The following is a 27,798-nucleotide window of genomic DNA, read 5'->3' on the forward strand; positions in this document are numbered from 1 at the left end:
CGCATAAGATCATTTCTATAGGCATTTCAGACTCTCACACATGAACAGCTTAGTTTGGTGAGATGTCACAGTGAAACACAGTCACAGGGACAGAAAATAGAAAGGCTCACACTCAGAGGCCTCTGTAATAATTTTAGATAGTTCCTCAAGCACATTTTTCAACCAGGTAATTGACAACGTTCCTCAAAAGATGAACATTTTGGATCCAGTTTTGCCAAGATGAATGCTCTGCAGCTTCTCTGGCTTTCAAAGAACCACTTAGATGGATGAATGTGGACATGGGTACTACATTTTTTAACAACTAAGTAATCACTACAGGAGTTTCGATAGCTTAGTGTGTAGGACTCTGGAATGTTTTGTGTTCTCAGGGCAAGTGTTCAACAAGCCATGGAGCTTTAAAATATGCATTTATTCAGCTTTAGTTCTAATAAGTGCTGGGCTCTTTAACAATGGCCAGTTTAACAGTGGAAGTTGCATGCCTGTAACAGTGAAGAAAATTTTCTGCCATATCCTCAAGCTACATGTCTTGGATGCTTAAACAGATTGCTGCAATTAAAAATACTAGATAAAAAAAAAGAGCAGTGGCTATACACTATTTATTTAAAAACATTGAGCTGTACAAAAGGCAAACAAAGATGATTATATTTTCTCAAGTATTGATGATGGAGTTGCCATACTGGCAGGCTCTTAAAATGGATGCTTTTTCTTACCTTGGGAATGAAGAGTCCTCAATTTTTCTTACTGGTGGGAGCCCAGTTTTACCAGCATAAAGAAGATTTCATGTTGTCTGCTCACAGAGTAAGTCCTCAGATTAACTAGAGAGGAACACCAAAGCTTGTTGGTCCCCCTTAGCACCAGCAGACTTTTCCTCACAGCCAGGCCAGTTCTGAGCCTTCCATTCTCATTTGTGGAACTTGCTGTGTGCAGGAAATGTCTCCTGGGTGGCTTTGCTTAATAGCAGTTAAGAATCAAGGGCCTCGGAAATGAAGGGTTCAGGGCATTCCTGTTCTCAAAAGGCTGGAGAGAAAGGTGTTTGAAAAATAAAACACTCAGAGCAGAAGCTGCATGGAAGAGCAGAAGAAGGGCTCAGGCAAGAGGGATGACTATTCTGTGGTGTTCTCACTGACCTAGCAGCCTGTATTTCCTATGTTGATGTTTTTACTGGTACTGCTGCTAGTGCGAGTACAGGATGGCTGCAGGGGTTATGACTGCCTGCCTGGTAGGGGAGCGAGTTTCTCAGTCTTGTCTAGAAACTGGGAAAACTCAGCAGCTCTTTGTGTGTGCAGCTGGAGAGAAAGGGGAGCTCTTGGGCCACGTGTGGGGAAAGGTCACCTGCCTGTGCATGTCAGACACCTGAGATGGGTTCTGCTGTTTCCACAGGTTGGCACGGCGCTGAGAAGTGGCACATTGTGGGCTGAACAGCAGCGTCCTGGCTGCTTAGAAATGCTGACATGAAGAAAAACATACAAGCAGCCATTGTTGGCCACTTGGGCCCTCTCCATACCTGGAATACGAAGGAAATAAAGAGAGTGTGCTTTTGTGCAGCTCTGCAAACCAATACTTAGTCATTGCTCAAGCTATCTGTTGGTATGAATGGATGCCACCTCGTGGATTTCAGTGGCATTATCACCCATGAAAGCGAGCAGAGGTGGTGGTGTCTGGGAAGGCGTGGAACAAAATCAAAATATGCCTGTGGAGTTGCATGGAGTTTTGTATGGCTGCCTTCTGGTGGTCTTTAGGAAAGACTGATATTTAGGAACCCCTGTGGGTTTTGTAGATGGCTAAATAGTTAAAAAATACCAGAAGCACAAGAAAGGTATAATATAGTCAATGGACAAGAAAAAGTCTGTCCTTAAAACAAAGCCGCGTGTTCTGCTTCCTGGAATAATAGTTCATTTATTTTGCAATGCCAGATTGTTTCAAGAGTCGATTTCGCAGCAGAGAGCAGTGCAGAGGGAAAGGCTGAGGGCTCTGTCTGCCCATTGGGCTGGGGTGATGGGTGGCGATCCAGTTTAGTTCTGGTACAGAGGACTTGCTTCTCTGCTGTGGTTTTGTGGTACCCTGCTCTTTTCAGGCAGTTAATTTGGGCAAGATTTTGAGTTTTCAGCATTGTCATGACACAACTGGTAACAGCTGAGCACAGCTGGTACCTTATGACAGCTCTCACTCCTTGGAGCTCATAAATTCCTAGTTTGGAAAGCACATGGATTCAGTGGGGTATGACTTGGTTTCATAAGGTAGAGTGGACTCTTGAAAGGCTCTTTTTATGGCTGTTGGGATGTGTTTGGGGTCAGGGCTCCAGCTTGCCTAGCAGCTGCACTCTGGACTGTGGAACATTTCAGATGCTGATGGGTAGGTTTCTTTCTCAGTTTCTGTTCTGACTCTTTCCCATAGCTGGAATGGGTTGAAAAACAGGCCTTTCCCCCTTGCTAATGTGGGCACCTACCCACCTACAATACTAAAATTGTAGAAGTTTTGTTTGAGATATGTGGAACCATCTGATGTCAGAAGGGGTTAAAAGTGCAGAAAATGCTGCAGAAAATGCTGCTTGGAAGAAGGACAGGCTGAAGGGCCTCTTGAGCTTCCTTTCAGCTGTAATTCTTTGGATTTATGAGTCTCGAAGCATTCTTTGTCCCTAAGGAAGTATTGGAGACTGTTGCTAATTCTTGCTGGGAAGCTTGTTCTGCTTAGCAGAAACCTTGCCTGGCATTTGCTAGATGCTTGGTGATGTGTGGGAGAATTTGGTTGTTTATCAAGGAAGACTTCAGGTCTTGAAATCCAAACCTCAGTTTCTTCCAGATGGAATAGAATTATTTTAGTGTGTGATGACCTTGATAATTTTGATGAGAATTCTACATTACAATGGTCTGATCTTGTTAGTGTGGGTTTGTTTGTTTGTTTGTTTTTTCTCTGTAAGCTTTAGACCTGATTTGGACAAGATTTGGTCTGATGTTTATATTTTTGCTTTATTCTTCTTTGGGGAAAGAAAGCCCTGATGAAATTCTCATCCCTGGCAGTTGCAGGGCAGACATGGATCACTGCTGCAGCTGCTCCAGTGTCCAGGACAGCTGCATTTCAGGGATGGGATGGGTAATGGGTAGCATTGCTTGGCTCCCTGTTGTGCTTACCTACACTGGCAAACACTGCTGCTGCTGTGGTTGGCATATTGCCATGGAGGTTCTGGGGACACATGACAATCTTTCCCCTTGCAGGTGGATGTGTGCCACACTCAGAGGTGGTTTGCCCTGGATTCCCAGAGAGAAGAGAAGCCAGGGAAGCCGCAGACTCTCCACTTTGTCCTTTTTCTTGTCAAGTAGCCTGGAGTGAGTGCAGTGACCCCTGAGGCTGGAGAGGGGCTTGGGATGAGGGGAAGAGGCTTGGAGAAACCATTTTCCAGAATGACACTTGTGTGGAAAGGTTTGTCTAATACTTGGTGCTTTTGTCCATCTTGAGCGTGTTTTGCGGTTTTAATGTGGGAATTCAGAGGCACTGCATTCAAAAGCAAGCAAATCTTTTCTAGTTCATCGTGTAATTTCTTGTTATTTTTTTCCTATCTAGTTTTGTGGAGCAAAATTGGTTTTTGATTTCATGCTCTGTACTTTGGGCTACAGAACCTGTATTGAGCCTCTCACCCCAAGCAGTGCAATGTTATTAGTGGTAGTATTAATCCAAGTAGTTAATTGGATTAATACACACATACACTGTATGAAGAATAGTGTCTTAAATCTGTTGCTCTTTCTCTTGGTACATGGTGAGATTTTTTTTTATTGCTGTGTATGTGGCTTGGGCCACACTTGTGGAGATGTAGAATAAGCACTTGGATTGCTCTAGACACATAATGGGAAATGTGTGTTTGGAGAAGCCCCCTGTGAACAAACTGCTGCTCTGTTGCTCTGCAGCAGTGCTGAGTTTTGCACAGTGGTTGAAGGGTTTGTGAGAGCAGAGCAGGGAATGGACTAATCAGCTCCAGTAGGGCGAGGCATGTCTGCTTCTATTTCCAGAAGGCTGAGCCCAGTAGTGAAGCCGAAGCCCGTGGCAATAATCCTTGAAAAATTAATAAAATTTTGCTTTTTTAGTGGAGTTTTGTGCCTCTCAGATAACTTTGGTTTCTCATGTTTTACTTTGTTTCTGCCCACTTTGTTTCCTATGCATTTTCTTCTTCTCGGAAAATCTGGAATTTTTGTTTTCCTCCCTTGCAGTTACTTCAGCATTTACAGGGGGCTCTGAAATGTTTTTGCTGATCCATCCCAGATGCAAATAACTCTGAGTCCCCCTGCAGGACATTGCAGGGCTTGACCAGGAGAGTATGTGGGGTTGGCAACAGGAAACCAATGTTATACCAGCACTGCAGGGAACAAGGGATTTCTCTGTTCAGGCTGCTCCCTGGAATAGCATCACGGTGCAGTTTGAAGGAGAAGGGCAGAGTGAGAGGAGGAGAGGAAGCACATGGCTGTTTGCCTGGTATTTTGGAGTGCATGACAGCTCCAGTTCAGCAGCGGTGAGAGCAGCCTGGTGATGTCACCAGGCTGGAGACTGCAGCCTCTGAAGTTTGGAACAGCACAGCTCACGTGGAGCTGACAGGAATGTGTAAGAGCAACAGCTAATAATATAGCAAAGCCCTGGATTTTTTTTTTTCCCATACACTGCAAAAAGCCCAACAGATGGAAGGAAAACCTTGGGGAAACAACCAAGTTAGGGCTCAGGACATGGGAATTCAGCTCTCTCCCACTAGGGTGGTACAAAACTTGGGATAAGCAGATGGTCTGCCTCTCCTTTGTTTTGTGGATAATTTTAAGGTGTTTTTTCTCTCCTGTCTGTTTTGACTCTCAGCTCTTCAGGAGTGGCACAATTTCATATTATCTCCTTTTTAGAGAGGGGCTTTCTTCCAGCATGAACCTGTCCTGAAGCAGAGAAGAGCGATACTGACTATTTGTTAATGCTGACAGCAGAATTATTTAATCTTGTCCTGCTCTCATCAGTCTGCTGCTGCCTGCTGTGTGAGGTACTTGGCAACATTCTTCTGAAACAAGCTCTCTCTCCTCATCAGGCTTCTGTCTCCGAGATGCATGGGAAGCATTTCAGTTTATTCACCCTTTAATCAGATGCCTGACCTGCTCTGAACAGTGCTCAGCTTATGACCTCTTTCCAATAAACAAGTTTCAAACAAGCTGCCACATCAAATTTTGTGCGGGAACCACTGTGAGACAGCAAGGAGAGCTGATGGTGCCAAATAGCACTCTTGGGGTCTCTCAGACCTCTCTCTCCTTCCCTGCAGGAATTAAGTTGCATTTTTGGAAAATCATGACCATCTCACTGGAAAGAAATTATATAATTTCTCCAATGCCTAGAGATCTGCTGTTCTGTGGGGAATGGAGTGTATTTAATTCAGCAAAATATTCCCAGTGAGTTGTCCTGGAATGAACACTGTCCAGGGCACTTGGTTCTGCTGGAGTTATGTGTGATTTCAAAAGTGAAGGAAACAGCACAGTCACCTGTGCCGCAGGTCCTTTGGACAAGGAGGGATTCAGCAACTCCCTGGCACTCTGCCAGGCTAAAGTCTCAGAATGAGGCAGTGTGCCAGTCATGTTGGGCAGCTCAGGAGCTTAGATCTGGCTCTTGGTGTTGAAATTATTTTGGTTTGGGGTTCTTTTTCCTTTCCTTTGTTCCTTTGATCACAATAATCAGTGGAACTGAAAGAGTGAAGAAAATGGTGGTTTTTTTTTTTTGTTCTGTTTTTTTTTTTCTTTTTTTTGTGAATGCAGTCATTTTGATCAAAACTATTACCATGCTTGGGACAGCTGCTGGCAGCTTCAACAAGAGCTGCTGAGGCTGGGTGGGTGAATGACTGAGTGACACTCACTGTGTGGGCAGTGGGTGCAAATGCAGCTACACAGACAGCATCCTGTTCCTAGTGTTGCCTCCTCAGGCCCCAGTCTCTGTTTCTACTAACTTCTTTCACTGCTACTGAATGCACATTGCCTCCTTTTCCCTGGCAAAGGGGGAAAGCATCTTGAGGCTCTGCAGTGCTGTTCTCTGCAAGGGTGGTGTGCCAGAACAAGGCACCTGGGTGGCAGCTTGAGGCAAGGTGTTGGAAATATTGTCCATCAGAACCCCAGCTCCCAGGTGTGTGAACACAGACCCTTTCCTGGAATGTTCTCTATGTGGTAAGCTGGTCACTGTGTGAGTACCTGTGTTGCCTTGGCCTGGGAAGGGCAGGAACACTGGCAAGTGTTAGAGGTGAGTATCTCCAGGTGTGTCACACTGGGTGTTGGCATCACTGTGCAGCTGAGTTCTGTGCACACTGCAGGGACCTGTGACAAACAGTGACAAGGCTTTATTCCTCAGCTTAACAGCCCAGGATGTCGAGGACGCTGTTGCTTGCTGAGACATAGAATTTTTCAAACATCATTTCCTATGGGTCCATTCCTTCATGTTTTTGAGAGAGGTTTTAAAACTGCTTTAGACCTGAGGTGCCATCACAAATGTTGTCAAACAAGTGATGTAATTGTTCTACTGTAGCTGTGGCCTTGATGGCATGTGGACCTTGTCCACTGGTAACACTCAGTGCCAATAAACATGGCTTTGCTTCCCTTCTAGTCCCTTTAGATTGGAAAACCTTCCAAGACGATTGGTAATAGCTGAACCTGGCCCTTTTCTCTGGCTCGTTCCTTGAGGAAGTCACAAGAGTGGAAATGTGATATTTTCAATAAGTTCCTTTGGTCGAGGTTTGTCCTGTGTGTGAGGCTGTGGAAGTTGGAGTGCATTCTCTAACCTATGGGCAGTACCAGCATGAGCAAATTCCCCCTGCTCCAGCATTCCTATTTTGGCAAATTTCTGGGGAGGAGGGAGTCTGCAATGTTCCCATAGTGTTCAGCACAACTTGATTGTTTAAATTAGCCATGAGTGTTTGGTGGTGGGTGGGTCTTGAACACCTTAGGCTGCGTTTGCCATTGGCCAGAGTAGAAAAAGATAAACCAATTCTTTCAGGATTCCTAGGGTTTAAGAAGGCTTGGTCTGTAGCTTCCCTTCACTGGACTTGAGAGTTTGAAAGGGAGGAAATGCTTCAAACCCTCTCGTAGTTGCTCTCTTGAGTAATAAATATTTTTTAAACTATTTCATAAATATTTAATTAAATATTATGTATATATGACAGTCATAATCTGTCATTCTCAAGAGAAATAGTACTCAGCAGTGAAAGCCAGGGCCAAGCTCTTTGTCAGGAGGTCAAGGACTATAAGAGCAGCATGCCCTGAAACAGTATCTGAGGCGGGAGACAGTAATGTTTGCTTGTTTGCTCAATATTTTTTGCTTCCATATTTTTTGTTTTGTTTGTGAAATGGCTTGGCACCAGTTTATGCTCCATGTGAAATATTTACTGTTGTCTTATTGACATGAGTTTTGAATGCTTGATCAGAAATGTGATCTCTCTAGTTTGTATGCTCATTTTCCAATAACCCAATTAAACCGCAGCTGCTGTGCAGGAGATCGTGAGGATGAATCAGAGCCTCTTTCTGAGGATTGTTCTTGTATAGATTGCTCTTGTGCCCTCTTTGACTGGTGAGAATTTAACTACACAGAAGGAAAAGAAAAAAAAATCCAATGCTTTGCTTGGGGATGGAAAAATCTAGGAATTGTTATGTTTTCCCAGAAACATTTAGGACCAAATCCTGCTCTCAGCTGATGGAACAGCAGTTGTGGTGTGCAGTTCAGTGAGGCACCAGGCTCTACCTGTCTTCCTCCCCTTTTCTCTGATAGCGATGGAAGTTAGCTGGGAGTCTGATTGTCAGCTGGCCAAAGGAAGGAAACTGAGCCATCTCCTCCTTGCCTGTTGATTGTACAGCATGTGACTGTTCAAAGCCCTGGACTTCAAGATTCTAATGATTTTTTCCAGAGCTATTTTGAATAACTATTTAGTTGTAGTGTTAAGGAACAAAATTGTTGGTCAAGTGAAATATTAGTTCATGTAAGATTGACATATTTTTAGGGTTTTTTTTGAGTTTTTTAAAATATTGAGAGAGGATTAGGCAGTGGGCATTGGAATGTCTGGAATGGCCAGTTGAAGATACATAATACAGAATTAGTGCTCAAGTCTCAATCCTAATTCTGATGATTTTAATCAAGTGTATTCATGATGTCACTTTTTTCTTTTTAGGAAAACTCTGGATAATTTTTAAGGTGAAAAAACAATCTCCTGATAAAATTTTAGGCTGATTCCCTGGATTTCTCAGTAAGCCCAAATCAACCCTAATCTACATAATTAGGATATGATGCCAGCTATGGAAATTCATATTTCAATCAAATCAAATCTGGGATTGCAGCTCCCAGATTATGCTGCTCTTTTTCCCTGGATAGTCTGCAGGGAGTCACTTGGGCTTTTTAAAGTGAAAGCACTTGGGGGCACCAAGAAGCCAAGATGAGAAACAGTGAGCTTGAGGGAATGAGAAAACTGAAAGCAGAGTTGAACATTCTTGATTAGGGGTTCAGAAGTCAAAATTGCTGGTGGAGTTGATCCCATTCCTCACACAAACCCCTTGCACTGCATGCGATGCTCCCGTGTCCATCCCTTCCCTCGGCTCCACTGGTCTGGGTTCCTAGAGCAGAAGCTGATCCTGATATTCCTGGAGTTTCTGGTTTACAGCACTGTCAGGTTGACTTTACAAATCCCTTGTGCACTTTTTGTAAGAAGCATTGTGAGGAGGGACACTTCAATCATTTGGAATGCTGTTTGTGAGAACCAAAATGCCCCTTTCCCATGGTTCTGCTTTCTTTTTAAGAAAAGATTTAGTTTTAAGATTGGCAGGTATTGGGAATTTCTTCAACTTTAAAATTCACCATCTGAAGTCAAAAGAATATGGGATAAATATGCAGTAGTTTCCTGCTGACAGTCTTCTACTCGATGCTTGCAATTTAATTCCATTTGTGAATCCAGACCAAAGAACTTCTGTGTTGGTGAGCAATGCCCAGATAGCTTTGGGACCAAAGGGCAGCACAAGGCTTGCAGGTTCTGTCCCTGGCTGGAAGCAGGTCCGTGTCTCACTGTCTAGCTGGGAAAAAAGGGATTTATGTCCTGGGGTGTCATTTGCAGAGCAGGTGAATTCTGCCCAATATTGTGCTAAGAGGTTTAAGTCTCATTTTCGGGAGTAGTAGGTTTTTTGTTTGTATTTGCATGTTGTGCTTTCGGGTGGGTGAGGTTTGTGCTGAGGAACTTCTCCTCTAATAGGCTCTTCAGCTATTTCCGTATTGCTAACTGGATTTCCTCTCATTATTTGTTCACTTTGTCAATATTACGTGTGTAAGAGTGCCAGGGAAATGTTTTCTGCTCTGTGTCCTGTTGCAGAGGTATTGTGTGTTAGGACAATGATAACTCAGTGATAGTAACTCAGAGCAAGTTTGTGTAGTAAGACATTAATTCTACATTAAGTCTACCAGGTTTGCAAGTATCTACATGAGAGTTTTGTATGAAACCTATTGTGTAGTGCTTTCTGAAGAAAATGAGTAGTTCACCATGCATTTTTTTGTTGGGAGATATACAAACTGTTGAGTCTCTTGGGTTTTATTGGTTTGGTTTTTTTTGATGCAGCTTTATCCTTGTGGTTACTCAGCTGGCAGATGGATTAATGCATGAAGCAGAGGTCGGTAGCAGAGTGCACGTGGAGTGCACTGTTAGAGCTACTTTTGCAAGTGGTGTTTTGTTTTAAACATTAGGCATGGCTGTGCACCAATCGGGTGCCTTTGGTGGTGGAGGTGAGCACAGCAGTGCTGCAGGGCTGAGAGCTCTCCCAGGGAATAGCAATTGCAGGAAGGGATGCAGCTGTGAGAGCCATCTATCCCAGGCCATTGACAGCTGTCCCTGCTTATTGCAGTATGTGGAATGGATTCTGAGCCACTTTGAATGCAGAGCTCTTAACTGATAATCACATAGATAACTTGGTTTCAAGGAGGATCAATACGTTTAAAAATGTTGGTGGTTTTTTTTTTTTTTCCCAGTAAACACCTCACAAGAGAAAAAACCACAAACCTGCCAAAATGCCCCAACAAAGAAGAGAACCTAATTTTACCCTGCAACTCCAGCATCTGGTTCAAGGTGCTTGTAGTCTCCTAGGATGATGCTTTGCACATTCTCAGGCTTTAAAAAGAATTGGTTTCTGGCTGACACTGAAAGGAGTGAATGTCTGGGGTTTGTTGGTATGGTTTTGATTTTTTGTTAGTTTTCAGTTTGTTTCTTGTTTGTGTGGAGTGGCACAACAGGAAAAAGAAAGGGAAGCCCTGGGAGGGGACACTGGGCGTTTGGGTGATCCTGAGTAAATGGAGCCTGTGGGTGTTGTGAAGTCTGTAAGAAGCTCTTCTGCTAAAGCTTGGGAAACAGTTGCACCTGCTCATGGAGGAGCAGGCCTTCATCTAGAAAGGTTCTTCTGGTATCTCAGTCTCTCCAAGTAAGGAGTGTTTGGGGTCCCGTGAGAGTCACGTTCTTGGCAAGGGGCTGCAGCACTACTTCTTTACTGGCAGGGAAGCAGAGGCCTGGGGAGAGAGAGAGGAGCATATTTTGGTACTGTGCTTTGGAGCAAGGAAATAATTAGGACTTTATCAATGAAGTGTCAGTGTTCTGTCTCTTGCTGTTTTGACATGTTCCGTTCTAGCGAGTGGTGGTAAAAGAGACGAGAGTGTTAGGGGGGTTTGAAGGAAAAATTTTAATGGAGGGAAAGCAAAGGGGGAAAAAACCCATCAAAGACAGTTTCTGGCAGGCAGTTGGCTTCCTGATGCAGACAGATTGGCTGCTGTTGATTGCTGACAGCTTCTGCAGCTTGCTAATTCCAGCTGTAAAAAGTTCAGGTGAATGACAGGAACTTGAAATGTTAATTCTGTTTTTTTTATTTTGCAGCTGCAACTGTTAGTTGGCTCTTGCTGTAATTGATGGGCACTGCCAGTTGCTTAGACAGATGGGAATTAATTCTGGTGTTCCCATTAGAAGTCGCCATCGCAGTCACGTTGGCTTTAGTCTCCTGCATGGAGTTGATGTGTGAAAGGAGCAAGCACACCTCCTGCCTGCAGTACTTGCCTTCCACGCTATTGAAGCCATCCATCCCACACAGAGCAGATGAGCTGCTTGCCAGGTTACTAGATGCAAGAGCAGGCCCTCTGTTTGCCCTAAACTTCTGCACAAGTTTATATGTTGATAAACACTGCCATGATAATGTGGGAGCCTTAAGAGTTGTGTTAAGTTGTTGCGATTTTTCCTCCTCAGAGATGCAGCTGTGAGCTTGGCTGATGTCTCTGAGTTGTAGGCACCTGCACACCATGTGAAATGGGAACTCTAATGCTGGTTGAAAGGAAAATACTAGATGTAGGGTAAGTAAAGCAGTTAATAATGTCAAGTGGTAGAGGAAAGTAGCAGTGGTTTGGGGTTTTCATGAAGTGGAGTTGTAATCTTCTAGGTGGAAGAAATGCTTAAGAGACTTGTAGTTGTTTGACTGACCTGCAAGTGGGCCTGCTTTCCATATGCCCTGGGGGGGCTGGTTCAGGTAAAATCCTGCTCTCTGAGTATGGATTTGCTTCAGCCTCGCAGGGCTGGGTTGCAGAGGAAAGAAGTGGCTCTGTTTGTCCCTCGGAGGATTTGTTCCTTTGCGGAGGTTCAGTCTGTGGCGGCGAAGCAAATCAACACATGCAAAGAGCCCTTTGTGTGGGGAGGGAGCTGCAGAAGTGTCAGTCCAGTTGCTGAAACCTTGGCTGCTTTGTGACCAGCAAGGAAAGTTGATAAATTCCAAGCCCTCAGCAGCTTGCTTTTTGATTTAACAGTTTGCAGAACACATGGTTTTGAGATGGCAAGGAAAATTCTTCTTTCCTGGATGCTGAGAGATTGCAGCGGGTGGGACTCTCGTCGCCGGAGGCGTCTGTGAGCTGTATTTTCAGGTAGGCTGACAGAACACACGGCAGCTCAGCTGGAGGGGCCCGCGTCCCTACGTGCTGGTTTGTCGCTTGGTGCAGGGCAGGTCACGGCCAGCCAGTGCCCTCTCCTCCTGCCGAGTCTCCTGCCATCAAATCCATGCCTGATGCTCAGACCCAGCGGGTCTGCCTGCTGGCTCAGCCTAGGGGCTGAGGTGTGAGCAGTGCACAGGAGCTCTTCCCCCCACAAGCACCGTGCTTGTGTGCACCTTGCAGAGTATTGCCGAAGCGCAGCCGAAAGCTCTTTCCTAGGCAGAGACAGTGCACAGTGCTGTCTCTGCTTCAACAAACCTCTCGCAGCCCTTGCACTCCGGGGCACAACGTGCAGAGAGAGAATGAGCGAGAGAGAGAGAGAAGCACTTTCCCACAGCTTCAGGCTTGCAGAGCTCAAGCCGTTCGCGCTGCCACAGAAGGAAGCATCCGAACAGGAGGCGCTCCTCAAGTAACCCCTTCTGTTCGCAGCCTTGCCGAGCCGCGAAGAGCCGTTTGCTTCTGTCTCTTCTGTCGGAGGAGCTGTTTCCCTGCCGGGAGCCACACTGCGTCTGGTGCTGGGAGTGCGGGGCTGCCCCCGGGCACTGAGTGTCGCCGGTCTTGGGGCTCTCGTGGCCTCCCCTGTCCCCCTGCACCGTGGATCGGCGGCAGCCCTGGAGCAAGCCCCGGCGAGAGGCGCTGGGGGGCAGTTGTGGCTTGTCAGTTTCCGAGTTTGTTTGCAAAAGTCACTGAAAAGAATGGGAAAAAACCACAGCACCAAGACCCTGGGCTTTTTGTCTGTGGCCTTTATTGATATTGCTTCTTAATTGAGCCACACCTTCAAATAATGATGTGGGCGCCTTCTAGGAACAGGGTTCAATGGATTTTTGCACTCTCTAATGAGACCTCCGGGCACGTGTTTTTCCATTGCTGCATCAGTACAGCGGCAGGGGTGGAGTTAATTGCAGGTCCGAGCTGACAGCGTCTCGTGCATCTATTGTTCATTTCATCTGGATGCAGAGTTGGACCTTTTGGGCAGATGATGCCCCTCAGACCATGAGGGTTGTTTAAACCTTGTACTCTATTTTATGAAGATCCAGGATGGGTGAGGAATTTGTCTTGTTGCTGTTGCAGGGAATGGGATGCAGAAGGCTCCTACAATGTTGGCACTGAAGTTGGAATGTTCAAGGATATTGGTGTGATGGTTGTCAGGGATGAATCTTGCACCCAGCTATCTGTAGTGTGGTAGTGTAGGACATCCACAAATCAGGGTCTTAGTGACCAGGACTGTTTCAATGGGGAGCAGTTCTATCTGGGGACAGCTGTGGAACCTGGCTGCCTGTGTCACACAGGGCTCCTGCCTCCTCTTAGTGTAACAAAACCATTTTTTTCTGGACTCATGTGCATTTTTGGCACCCGGGAAAAAAATGGTTTGAAAATGCCCCAGGTAGTGAACTGTTGTCTTTCAGGGGGGCCATTTGCATGGTGAGTTTTTGAGAGCTCCACCTGTCTTTTGGTGACATGGCTTGTGGACCTGAGAGGGTCAAATTGTCTCATCTCTGAGCTGCAGCTCGGCCTGGGCAGGGAGGGAAGTCTGTTTTCAAGGGAGGCCTGGACTGTGTGTTAGTGTAGGATGTCCCTGAGCTGTCAGGAGAAGAGGCAGCTGCTGTCCTGTGCTGGTGACGTGTGCCCCAGATCTCTGAGCTAAAGTTGCCCTGGGCAGGGGCAATGCCATTCCAGGGAAAGGAAGGGCCTCTGCTTTGCAAGGTGGGCTAGGAACAGCAAGGTGCTTCCCACTGGCAGCTCAGTTTTGTGTTGCTGTTTCAGAGCCAAAGCAGATTGATTTGGTTCTGGTGCACTGGAACAGGACCCAGTCATGTAGCCAGATGTACTAAGAATTGTCCTTTCAAAGCAAACATGTGTAGTAGTTTTCTGCTTAGATTGCGTCTGTGAGAAGTGGGGTTTGGGCTGAAGAGCTGTGCTGTTGGGGACACAGGACGGAGTAAATGAGCTTCCTGGACTCACAGGGAAGGACTGAGTTTCAGGGAAGGGGGAGTATTTATAAACTGGACCAATATTTCCCTGAACTTGGGGCTGTTTGGATCTGGCCTGGGCCTATCAGGAGAAGCCCTAAGCAACCCCACCGAACCCTGGAGCTCTTCATGGATGTTTGAAACACTTCCATAGAAAGCCAAGGCAGTAATGTTTCCAGAGGAAAAGTTAGAGGTGACTGCTTATGATCTGTGGAGAATTTCCTTGGGAATTATAAATCTTGGACATATGGAATTTTGGAGGTCAATTCCAGCTGCAGCCTCTGGCACCTGGAGGAGGAGGAGGACAGATCTTTCCCAGAGGAAGGGAAGTACTATTTTGCCTATTATTGCTCTTAGTGAAGTGATGAGAACAAAAGAATGACTTATTTAGAGATAAGCTCATTTATTACAGGGATGATAAAAAAGTAACAGAAATAAACGTAGAAAGGCACTGCATCAAATCATTGTTGCATATTATAGCTAGTGATTAGGAAAAGATACAGCACCAGTTACCCTAATACATTACTGTCATCCTGATCTGTGGTTCAGCTGGGGAGTCTTGTTGAAGCAAAAGACCAGAGAAAGCCTCCTGGTAACCCTTAGGTGGTGAGTGCTCTGACCTTGCTGCAAGTTGGTCTCACTTTTATATTTTTTCATGTATAAGGGTACATGACTCCATGGTTTGTTTTTCTTTTTTGGGACTTTGCGGTCTGTCACACATGTTCACTCGCCAGGTGTGCTGAGCATGCAGCTTCTGTTTTCCTACAATTGTATATTCTGCTTTGAAAAGACACATATGTTCGGAAGTTAGCATAGAGGTTCAGCTTGAGTTGATGTAGTGATGAACTTAAGTTCAGCTTCACATAGGGTCTACCTGCACTTCATTGTGTCTCATGTCTGCTTCCCCCAGCTTTTTTATTCTTGCCTCCTGCCCGCTCTTTTTCATGGGTCTGTACATCTTAAAACATTTAGCTGTGTGCTTTCTGGCCTCTTGAGGAAAATAAATTAACAACTAACCTAAAAAACATAAAAAAGTTTCTTGGTGCCTTAATGGGCTTGTATTCAAATCCAGCAGTGGGAGCGTTGCTGGAGTGTGGGACGTGCTGGGAGCAGGTGCCAGGTAACTTTGCTGAAGCTGCAGCTGTGCCTGTGGGCTGCTGCTCTCCCCAGGCTGGTGGCAGGCAGGATCTCCCTGGGCAGCCTTAGGAATGCAGAGCAGCTAACTTGTCGAGGTGTTGTTTGAAGAAGAATGTATGAAACCTGTTCAACTTTCTCTTGGGACAAGCTGAAAATTTGGTGCTCTCGCTTCTGCAGGACTTTGGCAGTATGTGTTCACCTGTAAAAGGAGAACTTGGGCTGCTGTGGGTAGCTAGGTAGTGGGCAAGGGGAATTAGAAGAAATTGCCTTTGGGTGGATTGCTGTAAAATGATAGGTCTTCAGCAGTGATGAGATTTGAAGAGCGGTGTAAGGGTTTGAAAAGCTGACCAGGGAGTAGACAGCAGGGCTTCCAATATGTTGTGGAGCGTGGCCTTACGGGTGCAAAAACACTTAATCCAACAGTGAATGCAAAGGCTTGTGGCTGCAGTTACTGATAACAACCATTCCTTTTTTCTCTAGGTCCCTGGCAGGTGTGGGAAAAGAATGGATCAATTGCTTCTTGAGTGCCCTGGCCGAGAGTGAAGCAGCAAATGGTGATGGAAGAATGGACGTGAGTAACCATGAGATCATGATCTTAGCAGCCTCCAAATTGGAATTGGAGAAAGGAAAATTGGTTATTTGACAGCAAAATCTCCAGTGTGATATGTGACCAAAATAATTTGATGAGGGATTTCTGAAAACCTAGAAACGCCTCTGTAGTAATTTTTCTTTTTCTTACTTTTTTTTTCCATTTAATTTAAGCAAAGCATGTGAAAAGTGTCCTCCGAAGGCTCTGGAGGGTAAGTGAGGAGCTGAAGGACACGAGTAGGAAAACCTATAGTGCTGTGTGTGTTTTGGTTTCCCAAGGAGCTGTTTGCAGTCTTGCAAAATGTGCCTGGATTTCTGTGTCTTAGATGGCCTTGGCGTTACAGGAAAGGAGTAAATGTGATTGCAAAGGCACGGTGGGCTGCTCCAGAGGTCAGCAGTTGATTGTGACTTTGTTTCCTGGTTCTGCTTGGGGTAGTGATGGGGCATACAGTAACAATCTTTGGGATATCCTTCGACTGCCCTGATGGAAGTAAAAGCATCATTCCCCTCCATGCCTTCCCTAATTGCAGGGTCAGTATGGATTCTGCCGGGGCTGGCTAATCAGCACCTAGAATGGGCAGAGGCAATGCTGCCTCAAGTGTGGTTCCACAGCAAATGCGGGCAAGCGTTTCTTGTGAACTTCAAAGGGCTCGTGGTATCAGAGGCTTATTTCAAAAGCTCCTCAAAGGAAAACGTTATGACATAATGAATGACACAGTCCCCCTCCCAAGCTCGCGCTGTCCCCTCTGCCTCGCGCTGTCCCCTCTGCCTCGCGCTGTCCCCTCCGCCTCGCGCTCTCGCTGCCCGCCCCGCTTGCTTCCCCAGCTGAGCGCGGCCCCCTCAACCTTGCGCCGCCAACTCCGCCTCTCTCCCACCACCGCTGAGCGCCGCCCTCCCTGAGCGCCTCTGGTGGCATGGAGAGAGAGAATGAGCGAGAGAGAGAAGTGCTTTCCCACGACTTCAGGCTTGCAGAGCTCAAGCAGTTCGAGCTGCCACAGAAGGAAGCATCCGAACAGAAGGCGATCCTCAAATGCCGCTTTCTCTTATCAGTCTTGAAAGCGTGCACAACGTGCTGCGGCTCCATGACTCCCTTCCCCGAGAGGTGTGCCATCCCATTCTGCGTCCTCACAGCTCCCTTGCCAACGTCCAGCAACTGCTCCCAACACGCTCTAGAAGAAAAAGCCAATGCCAGGCTTTGCCTTCCGCTTACCGCAAGTCAGTCACAGCCACACCTCACTGCTGCCCTCTCTTCTTCCCTTCTCCGCCGCATCTCCCATCTTCCCTTCTCTGCATCTCCCATCGTGTTCTCCAGGTCTCAGCCTCCAAAGTTAAGCACGCTTGTTTTGCACGGAGGGCTGCACGAGGAAGAGGTGCTCGCATGAAATATATGGCAGAAGACGACAAGAAGCTTAGTACATAGTGCTGAGAAGAGCTTTTGGTGTGGCTTACAATTGGTAAAAAATTAAGGTGCATGGCAGCGCCACTTTTTCCTTCCAGAGCCTTCCTTACGGGTGCAGCTGCTGGATGTTTGAAACAGATGTGCGAGTTAAAAATTAGACAGCACGTGTATGTGAGAATGAAGGTACAGAGACAGAGTGTATTGTGTGCCCTCTAAAGGCTGCTAAGAAAACGGGAGCAATTGAGGAAAGCCTTTTGTTTTGTCACTTGCTTTGTGAGGTGCAGCTTCTTGGGCTCTGCAGCACGGAAGGTGTGAGGAAGTGAGTATATCTAAGATGTGTGACGGAGTTCTCAGCAAGACCAGTGAGGGGAAAGGAAAGCAAGGCAATGGAATGTTAGGCAAGAGAAAGCCTCAGAAGTTGTAGGCATGGCAGGGCATAGGAATGTAAGTCCAGCGAGAAGGTAGGTCAGTGAAACAAAGGGTTTAAAACATTCTGGCCAGCCATAACAATTCTGGCCAGCAACTGGGGACCATGGTTAATTATTTGCCAAGAATGTCCCAAGAAACCAAAACTTTCCGAGGTTATATACATGGCAACACAAAGGCTTCCAATAGCTTCCCCCCTCTCCTGTCCACCCAGTATGTTATATCACAAAATAGGGATCTAACGTCTTCCTCCTTCTTTGTTTTGAGGCAAGACTACCACCTAGCGTCCGTTTCTGGTAATTTTGAGGAGGGGTCTTCTCTTTCTTCATCACAGTCATCTTCATCATGCTGCCCTCCAGATGACCTGTTCTGGCTAGCTGCTCATGCGACCTGCGCATTCTTTTCCTGTTGAGCCCTAATTTTCATCTTACTCTTCTAGCTACAACTAGAGCAACTAAATCCATCTCCACGTAAAAGATAACTTAGTGTTTTGCTACTTTAACAAAAATGTACTAATTTAATTTTATAGTTAAACAACCCTCTATTGATTAAGTTTTGCAGGTGGGTTACACTTGTTAAAAGTTCTGGAGTGTATAAGCTCTGAGTTACTCCCTAGTTTTCTCAGGGTATTCGCTGAGGAAAAATCAGACACTGGCTTAAACTTAAAAACAGCTAAAACAACAAAACCAAAAAAATACAGATTTCTTAACTAACTGCAATACATCTCCTCATAAATACAGGGGATCACTGAATTACTGGAAAACCACAATATATCCTGTTTTCATCAGGCAGGGACAAGGAGGGCTAGGCAAGGAAAAGGCCAGGCCAAGAAAGGGCCAGGCTAGTCAAGGCAGGGAACAGGTATAAAAGGAAATGCAAGGCAAAAGAGGTATAGGAAAGACAAGAAGTAGGGAAGTCAAAGAGAAGGGAGGCAAGGCACGGCAAAGCCTGGGAAAAAGGAATAGGCAGGTCAAGGCAGGGCACGGGTATGAAAGGCAGTGCAAGGGAAGGGAGGGCTAGACAGGGCCAGGCAAGTCAAGGGGTTTGTTTTCAAGGCAAGGCAAGTGAGAGATAGGCTGAACAATAAGAGTCCTAGGGGGCACAGGCAAGGCAAGGCCAGGCAAGAAAGGCATAGTAAAGACTATGCAGGGCATAGGAATGCAAGGCAAGGTAGGGGTAGGCAAGGCAAAGGAAGGAAATGGCACAGCGGGGGACAGAGGCATTAAGGCAAGGCAAGTCAAAGTAGAGGAATGCAAGGTGAGGCAAGATCTAGAAAGAGAGGGCTAGGCAGTTAAAATTGGGGGATGGGTATCAGTGGAAAGATGTGTAGGCAAGCAAGACAAGGGATGAACAGGAATGGCAAGACAATAGAGTGGTAGGCAAGAGAAGGCCTGGAAAGGCAAAGCAGGGAAGAGTCAGGCAAGTCAATGGCAGGGCAATAAAGGCAAGGCAAGGACAGGGAAGAAAGGGGTAGGCAAGTCAAGGCAGGGGGTGAGTAGTAAGGCAGGGCAAGGGAAGGGAAAGGTAGGCAGGGCAAGGCCTGGGGTGTGTTTGCAAGGGAAGGCAAGTCAAATGAGCAGCTTACAGGCAAAGCAAGGACAGCCTAAAGAGAGTAGGAATATTAAGGTGGGTGGTGAGTGAACAAGGCAATGCAAGGTAAAGGAGTGGTAAGATGTGCAAGGGAAAGACACATGAGTGTCAGTACGGCAACGCAAGGTTGGGCAGGCAAGCCAAGGCAAGTAAAAGAAGGAGCAAGCAAGGTAAAGCAGGGCCAAATAAAAGGGGTAGGGAAGTCAAGGTGGTGGATGGGTGAGAAAGCCAATGGAGTGGTAGGAAGAGCAAAGGGACTGATGTTTTGGTAAGGGAATGCAAGATTAGCATAGGCAAGGCTAGGTGTAAGGCCAGGGAAAAAAAGGGGTAGGGAGGTCAAGGTGGAGGATAGGCATGGGGAGCAATACTAGTTATTTGCCTTTCCTTGCCTTACCCTTTTTACCCTTTCCTTGCCTGACTGCCTTTCAGGCTTATCCCCACCCTTGTCTTGCCTTTCCTCTCCTACTACAAACTTGCATTGCCTTACTGATCCCTCTGTGTCCTTCTTTTGCCCTTGCTTCTGTCCTTTGCGTTGCCTTGCTTGCTCCTTCTATGACCCTAAATGCCTTCATGTACCCCACTGTTTCATGAGTAGATGAGAGGTGGCCTACGGGTGGTCAAGCCATCAAGACCCATTGGTCCTGACAGCTTTTCTCTAGGAACAGTCCTTGGGGCATGCAATCCACATTTTTGGCTATAGACTTCTGGATGATAATGACACTTCTTTTCCATGGGAAGGAAAGAACACAGACCCATGGCTTCAGGTGCAAATGAAAGGCAGCCCAGGGAAGGGAAAGGCCAGCAAGGCTTGTCTGTGCTGACAGCTTTTGTCTGGAACCAATCCTTGCAATTACTGAATTTTGGACAGGCAATCAAAATTTCATCCTTGAGCTCCTGCACTAGAATGACAGTTCTTTTCCACAGGAAGAAAAACATGTAGACCCACTGTTTCAGGTGCAGATGACAGGAGGCCCAGCAGAGGTCACGTCCTGCAAGACCTGTCTGTGCTAGCACCTTTGGTCTGGATCCAGTCATTTAAAATACTGTATTTTGGGCATGCAATCCAAATTTTGCCCTTGGACTCTGGGATGAGTATGACATCCACAGGTTGGATAGCCCATACTCCCAGTATTTTGGGTGCAGACTAGTGGTGACTGTAGGAAGGTCAAGGTGAGCCAGACCAGTCTGTCCTGGCAGCTTTCATCTGGGAGCAATCCTTGAATATAGCTCTCACTTGCTTTGCCTTGCCTTGGAAAGCCGACAGTCTACTTTTTCTTGTCCTGCTAACCCTTCCTTGCCTTGCCTTATCTTCCATACCCATCTCCTTGAATTCACCTACCTACTGCTTTCTTCCATGACCTTGCATAGCCAGGCCCACACCTTGTTTGCATTTCCTTGCCATTATTACCCAACCTTTTCATTTCCTTGCCATTCCTGATTAGCCCTTCCTTTGCCATCCTGACCCATCCATGGCCTTTCGTTGCCCTTCCTACCACTCCATTGCCTTGCATTGCCTTGCTCACTCATCCTCCACCCTGACTGCCCTACCGCTTTTTTTCTTGGTCTTGCCTGCATTGTCTCTTTCTCTCATGACACTCACTGCCTTGCGTATCCCTCCCTTGCATTGCCTTGCCTTTGCTACCCAATCTTGTGTTTCCTTGCCATTCCTGATTATTCCTTTGCTTTGCCTTGCTTCCCCCCACCTTGCATTGCCTTACTACCTGCTCAGTATGCTTCCCTTGCCCACTCTTCCCAGCACTGCCTTGCATTACCTTGCTCATCCCTCCCCCACCTTGAATTCAGTAGCCCTTTTTTTCCTGGCATTCCTTGGCCTTGCCTTGCTCTGCTTGCTCCTATGTATCTCAAGGACTTTACATATCCCAAGTGACACTAAATGTACTAGGAAAAAAAATTCAACAGCTTGGCTTTTCATTCCCACTGTAACAGTTTAACAGCTGTAGCCAATAGAATGGCATATGAAGAAAAGCTAGTTCCTGACAAATCACAGCTACTTTTTGAGAAGAATGCTTTTGTTTTAATCCTGCCATGCAGCTTTTAAAATAAACTGCCCTCTCTTGTTTCTGATTTTAACAGATGAATGAGGACAAACTGTTTGAAGGTAAAAACTATTAATCCTTCAAGAGCAAAAACATCTGCTTCATGCATTCTTGAATAGCTCTGTTTTTCTATGTATCAGTCAGCGAGCTGAAACAGAGTATTTAGAAAACCACCTCTGTGGAAGTGTGGAACAGGTTGTTCCCCTTTGTAGAGGCAGGGCTTGCTCATGGTCCTCTTACTGAGTCTGCAATGTGAACTGTTGCTCCTGTCCTTCAGAGACTTAGCCTGTCTCCTCATGTACAGAACAGGCTGTGCCTCTTGGGCAGCTGTTTCTCATCTCCTAAGATGAGAAAATGCTAGAAGAGGAAACTGCTAGAGACCCCATCCTCCACAAACCTCTGTCTCAGTCTCTTGTTTGCTAGACTGGGAATCTGCAGATGCAGGGCAACTGATTATGTTTGGTCTTTCTTTGGTATTAGAAAAGGTCAGGCCCAACACATCTAAATGTTGTCTCTGTCTTCATCATTCTTGCCATTGTTCTGGCATTCTTGTTTCAAACCTCTGTCAAAAGTTGTCAATGTTAAAGGTATCTGCAGGTAATTAAAGGTAACTGTGTTAAAAGTTAAAGGTAACTGTGCCAGTAAGAGCTGCCATAGGAAAGTCTGCAGCAGCATCACGGAACTGAATTCATCTGAATTTCATAGTGATTTGTTGATACGTGGAACTTAAAATACTTTCCTGGAGGTTCCCCAATAGATTGTTTCCTACAAGACTTATATAGTGTCAATGTTCAGTAAAATTTCAGGAAGCTGAAGAGATAGATTTCTCTGAGAAATCAGAAGTGGTGGTTGCTGTAGCCTTATGAGATAATAGATTTATTTTTGAACTGGTATTTGAGAACAGAGACAAGACCTCTCTGGACACAACCCCCTAGTAATTTTGTTTGCTTTCGTTTGGGTATTTTTATGCTTACATCAGGTAGGTTGCTGAAGATTCTTAGCTACAGTGCTTTAACCTGTGGATGCTCAAGATAAAAAACAAAAAGGCACTAAAAATACATATTGCAGGCTATTGTAATAGTAATGGTCAATAATTCCTAGGACCTGATGCACTAGTTTACTGCTTGTAAAATGGAGAATCTGTTTCATCCTTGTGCAGGTCTTCTGCCTCCAGCATAATAGGAGGGTATTGTGTGTGTGTTCCTGGAAATCTTCAGTTTGAAGGAATTCAGTCCGTGGTATAGGCGACTTTCTTTTATATTCTGGCTATACTTTTGTGAAATTTTTTGGTTTTACCCTGTGCTTCCCTTTCAGCCTGTGTCCATTATTTCATAGCAACTGTCTTGGCCACATTATTGATTTAATTCAAGGAGTTCTTGAATTTCTTCTAAGTTCTTCTAAGTTCTGCAGTATTACAAGCTGACAAGCTTCTTATAAATGAAAAGATCTCTGAAGAGCCTTTCCATCAAATACATGATATAGAGGAAGAGAGATTGTTTGGTAATACAGTGAAATCATAGGGATCCATTTGGACACCCTTTCGTAGCACAGAGAACTTTCACATGACCATTCCTGTGCAGCAGCACTCCTGGATCATCTGGAGAAGTGTGGGAGGTGAGGTGTTGGCTGAGGTTAGACCCCTGTGAGCTGGGGCTCCCTCAGGACAAGGGAAATTGCTGTTTAGGCATAAAATGGGTTTTTTTTTTCTCTAGAGAGGTATTGGGTGAGAGGACTGAAAACTATGAATGCTTCATTGACTAGTTGGAGCAGCTGGGGATGCTGCTGGGCAGAGTGCAGAAGGCTGATAAATTCTGATGAAGAACTCCATCTTGTAAGGCTGGTGTGAAGTGTAAGCATTTGTTTTGGTTTATTATCCTGAATGCATGAAATTTTAGGACTCTGTTTACTTAGTCCAGACTCTTCTCTCTGCCTATGCAACTGATTGAGATTAAAGAAACAGTTGTTAAAAGCTATTTGCATTTGATTTAACAAAACAATAAATTATTGGAGGATAAATATTTTTTATGCTAGGCATCATTCTACAAAATAATTTTTTCCAATGATCTGCAGTTGTTGTGCCATACTTTTATTCAGTATTTTTTCTTTTAATGAGGTTTCTATTTGAGAGTTGGTGGTCATATATGTAACATATATATATTTACATATATGTAAATAGTTTTCTATTTAATTTATGATTGTTTGAGATTTCACATACACAAGCAATGTTATTTTTGTTGCTTTTGAAAGCCAGTAAAATGGAAGTTGTTTTCTCAAAGGGACAGAACAAAGAAAAATCACTGAAGTAATTTTAGAAATTCCTCTCATTTTGTTTTTAGGAAATTCTAATTTAAAATTCAACAAAGGACAGTTTATACTTACAGATCTTCATGTATACATTTAATCCTATGTTAGGTTGTACTCAGTTTTAAAAAACCCAATATTTTAATTCATTATTGTATACCAGCTAAAATTATTGAGAGATGTGTATCTGCTTGTCCTTCCTGTTTAAACTGAGCCAGAGAAATAGCAGATTAAAAGTGCACATTTAATACTTCTAGGGGGAAAGTGATTGCATGCAAGAAAGAACGATTATTAAGCTTGGCTCAGGAGAAGATCAAGTGAAAGAAACAGAGAAACAAGTTTATGGAGCCAGAGAAATGCAAAGAAACAAAACTGAAGATTGTAAAAGACCAAAATATAGGAAAGGAGTAGATTCTTCTGAATTTTTCATGAAGTAAAAGAAGTTACAAATAGAAAACCCTCCTTCTGCTTTTAATAACTCTTTCAAAGGGTTTTTTAAGACTGCACCTTGAAATTCCCAGAAAGGATTTAAAATTGTGCTTTTCAAAGCACTTAGCAATTGCATCTGGAGCAGTCATGCTGCACTGTGGCTCTGTAGAAAAATAGATTAATCTTGGTATTGTCAAAGCCCTGTGAATGTAGGCAGAGCAGACAGTATTTATTTCATAGTAGTTCTAAGGTTTGTTTGCAAACTGAGCCATGATTTGAAATAAAACATTTTTGAGAGGGTTGGGTTTTTTTTATTTACAAAATATTTGCAATGCAAAACATGTACAGTTAAGTGAAGGGAAATAATAAAGCTTTTGGTGATTGTATGCTTGCTTTTCTGAGAACATATCGACCAGAATATGACAATATAGTGATAAGTATAGTGCTGCTGGGCAGACTGAGGAACTTAAGAGTCACTGCAGGTACAGCTAGCACTTGAAGTGCCCAGTGTCACTGTGACACACTGCTCTCAAGCAGTATAAGGCTGTGTTGCTTTTGGTAGTGGGGGTGCCACAAAGATGGCTCCTGTGAGACGCTTCTGGAAGCTTCCCCCATGTGCAGCAGATCCAATCTGTGATGGCTCTGAAGATGATGGACATGCTGCTGGCCAAGGCTGGGCCGATTTGAGATGTTGGTTATGCCTCTGTGATGAGATATTTAAGAAGAAATCAAAACAAAGGGCGCGTGCAGTTTTTTCTAGCCAGAGCAGGAGGAGGAAGTGAGAACTTGTGAGGGAAACAACATGGAGACACCAAGGTCAGTGGAGAAAGTGGGGCAGGAGGTGCTCCTGGTGTCTGAGCAGAATTTTCTCTGCAGGCCTTGGTGAAGACCATGGTGGAGCAGCTGTCTCCCTGCAGCCCAAGGGGTCCACAGGGAATGAAGGGCAGAGCGAGCGAGCAGATGTTGTGGGTGCCTGGCGTTTGGCCAGGGTCAAACCATGACAAAAGCTTACAATTAATCTCTTGCCATGCTATGAGTGTCAGAAAATGCAAATAATTCTTTAAATAATAATCAGCAGAAAGTCCTACGTGTCCTTTTTCATGTCCTTTATTAAAACTCTCTTTTAGCTCTATGCCTGAGTAGCATTTTTTCCTCTTAAATGCAAGCTGAATGGAATTATGATTTCCAAAGAGAACATCCATTCTGTTGGAAAGCTTACGTCTAGAAGACTAATTGTATAATTAGGAGAGTGAAAATGGCAAATTTCTGGTTTTGTGACAATGGATAAACTGAAGTACACTTGGTTGCTGACGCTTGTTTACTTATTTTTGAAATTATTCAAAGCAAGCTTAGCAATATGTGCCCTAGGGCAAAGCTTTTCCTTCTCTGGTGTGGGTTTTGTTTTGGGTATTTTTTTGTTTGTTTTGTTTTGCCTTTTTTTTTGGTATGTTGATTTGGGATTTAGGTTTTGGTTTGGGTTTTTGGTTTTTTTTTAATCTAAAGATAGATTTTAATTTGTTTTGCCTGATGGGCATTGTGAAGTCCTGGAAGATGTGGAAGATAAGCACTGGTTTTCATGTGGAAATTGCTGTTGCTCACTCATGCTACAAGTTGTGGTTTTCAATGGGTAGTGCATGTCCTCCCTGCACTATTTGTAGATAAAACAGAGAGTTACAGGATGACTCCCATGTTTGAAGGCTCTCAGGGCCTCTCATTCGTACTTTGTTCTGCTCCAGAGCCCGAGATACAGCTAACCCCATGCAGTTTTCATGTTGTTTGACTGCTTCTATGGACTCCACTGGAAAAAGTTTAGCTTGATTTATTTGCAGTACAAAATGTCATTGTGAATGTATGAATGTAGCCTATTGCGTTAAGTGAAGTTAAGGGGCACAGGGTACAGTGACATTTTTTCTGCTTATTGCTTTAAAAGATTTTGTTCTTGTGAAGTTACTAGTTTCCATGTTGTTCAACGAGTGGACTACATGCATTCCTATGAACAAGTCTTTCTTTTAACCAGAGGAAGCCCTCTGGGTTCACCCAGCTTGTGGATATGCAACTGGACTGTCTGGCAAGAGTAAACAGGCAGGTGCTTTGGTGCTGGCTGTGGTTCTTGCTCTGTGGAATGCCTCCTTTTACTCTTTTCCTGCTTTCTCCATTTGAAAAAGGTTTATTTGAACATTTCTTCTTCCTCACCCTTTAATTTCTTGACCCACTTTAATTTCTTGAGGTTATCAAGGGAGTAGCAGCAATGGGGGTAAAGTGAATGGGTATGACTGTGGTGAGTTCCTGGCTCTGACTCTGGGACCTGTGAAGAAGGAGGCTGGATTCTGTCCCTCTCTCTGTGCTGGATTCTGTCCCTCTCTCTCTTGTACAAAGATAGGATTCCTGGGTCTGGGAACTGGAAGTGTGCTTTGTTGCTGCCTGTTCCTATCCTGGTGACTTAAAGAGGTTTTGCTCTCTGTTGACTTTGACACAATTAGATACTGTATTTCTAGAATGCTGTAGTCGTTTTCAGTGAAGAACTTGTTTTGCTCAGTCTAAGTCATCATTTGTCAGAGCACACTAGGTAGAAGAGACCTGTGACAAACTCAAGTCCATCTCTGTAGTGACTCAGCTGAAATAAGGTAATTGTATCCAGGCAAGAAGTTTCTTTTGCAGCTGCAGAATATGTAATGTGGTATTGGAAGAGCTCTGTCTTGTACCCCTATGGATATTTTCCAGGTACACTGCAAGCTGTTGCCCTTGAGTGTTGAAATACTGAAGCCATGTGCTCAGAAGGTTTTGCTGAAAGTGAGTGATTTATCTTGGATCTAATGTTCTAATGACCATCAGAGTTTAAATAACAGCAATGTCAACAGTTGTGAATAAAGCTCCCTAGTTTGAAGGCAGTGGTGAACTGTCTCATTTTCTATACAAACATTTAGGATGGTCTTCACGAGCAAAAACATGAAATTGAAACTCACTGCTGCTTAGTTCTGAGATTATATTTTTATTTTCTGAACTACATCTTGTGTGTGGGAGGGGAAAAAAGGCTCTTGCCTCTAGGTCTGCCCAGCACTGTTAGAGGAGGCAAAGCCAAATACGTAAGCAGTGTGGAGCTGAGAGGGTGGCTGGTTGCTTTCCATCCAGTGCTGATGGGTCTTGACAGCTTGTACAGTCTTATGTAAACAAACACGACAATTAAAATCTGCTCATTGATCTAGTTGAAAGAAATGCAGTGCAGCTTTTCTGAAGTTTAGCTTCTCTGAAACCTGAAACGTTTCCTTGCATGAATTCTTTTCCTAGAAATGTTTCTGTTCTCTCCCTTTCATAACAAGAGAGGCTAAAGCAGTAATTATGGGGCAGAGAATTCTTGTCTGGAAGCCTGGGTTAGTTCTTTTTACATCAGGATTGATATAATTTTTGCCTCTCACCTAATGATAAGTATGTCCTGTAGTCACAGATCCTAAGCAGTGTTGTTTGAACTGTTCAACCAGTGAAACTATTAGAAAGGGAGAAAATTGGAAGTTACTTAGTGAATGGTACCTAAAATTGGATGTAATTTATCTTTCAGTTGGCTGGAAAAGGTGAGATGATGCTCTAGGATATCAGGTAAGATGAAAGATTCCTTGCACCTGCTTATACTTCACAGCTGAGAATTGAGAAGGCAAACCAAAGCATGGCAAAAGGCAGTATGTACCACTCAAGAAGTTTGGGAACAGGGCTGTGTCCAGATCACAGAGTAACTGTAACACCTCTTACAGATGGTTTTCTGAGAGTTAAATGGTGGCTCTTCAGGCACATACTATAACTACTCAACATAAATTGCAGCCCGTGAAAGTATCTGGTTTTGAGTGACTTAGCCATGTCCAGAATGAAACTCAGAACTGCAAAGTAGGTTTCTACTTACATCATATAAATGGACCTTGGGGAGGTATATATATATTCA

General features: G+C 44.6%; 1 long non-coding RNA gene across 1 annotated transcript in view; it reads left to right on the plus strand.

Moving 5' to 3' along the window:
* The window catches only part of LOC146438967 (uncharacterized), a 109,585-nt gene that overhangs the window by 20,099 nt on the left and 61,688 nt on the right, over positions 1 to 27,798 (plus strand). The window contains exons 3-7 of the long non-coding RNA XR_014850604.1: positions 9,988 to 10,084; positions 10,880 to 11,111; positions 22,853 to 22,971; positions 26,592 to 26,660; positions 27,424 to 27,461. This is a non-coding gene — a long non-coding RNA (uncharacterized LOC146438967). The remainder of the gene's footprint in view (positions 1 to 9,987; positions 10,085 to 10,879; positions 11,112 to 22,852; positions 22,972 to 26,591; positions 26,661 to 27,423; positions 27,462 to 27,798) is intronic.

This window comes from Lichenostomus cassidix, chromosome 3, assembly GCF_008360975.1.
Source record: "Lichenostomus cassidix isolate B80296 chromosome 3, HeHo_3.0, whole genome shotgun sequence".
In the NCBI taxonomy this organism is placed as follows: domain Eukaryota; kingdom Metazoa; phylum Chordata; class Aves; order Passeriformes; family Meliphagidae; genus Lichenostomus; species Lichenostomus cassidix.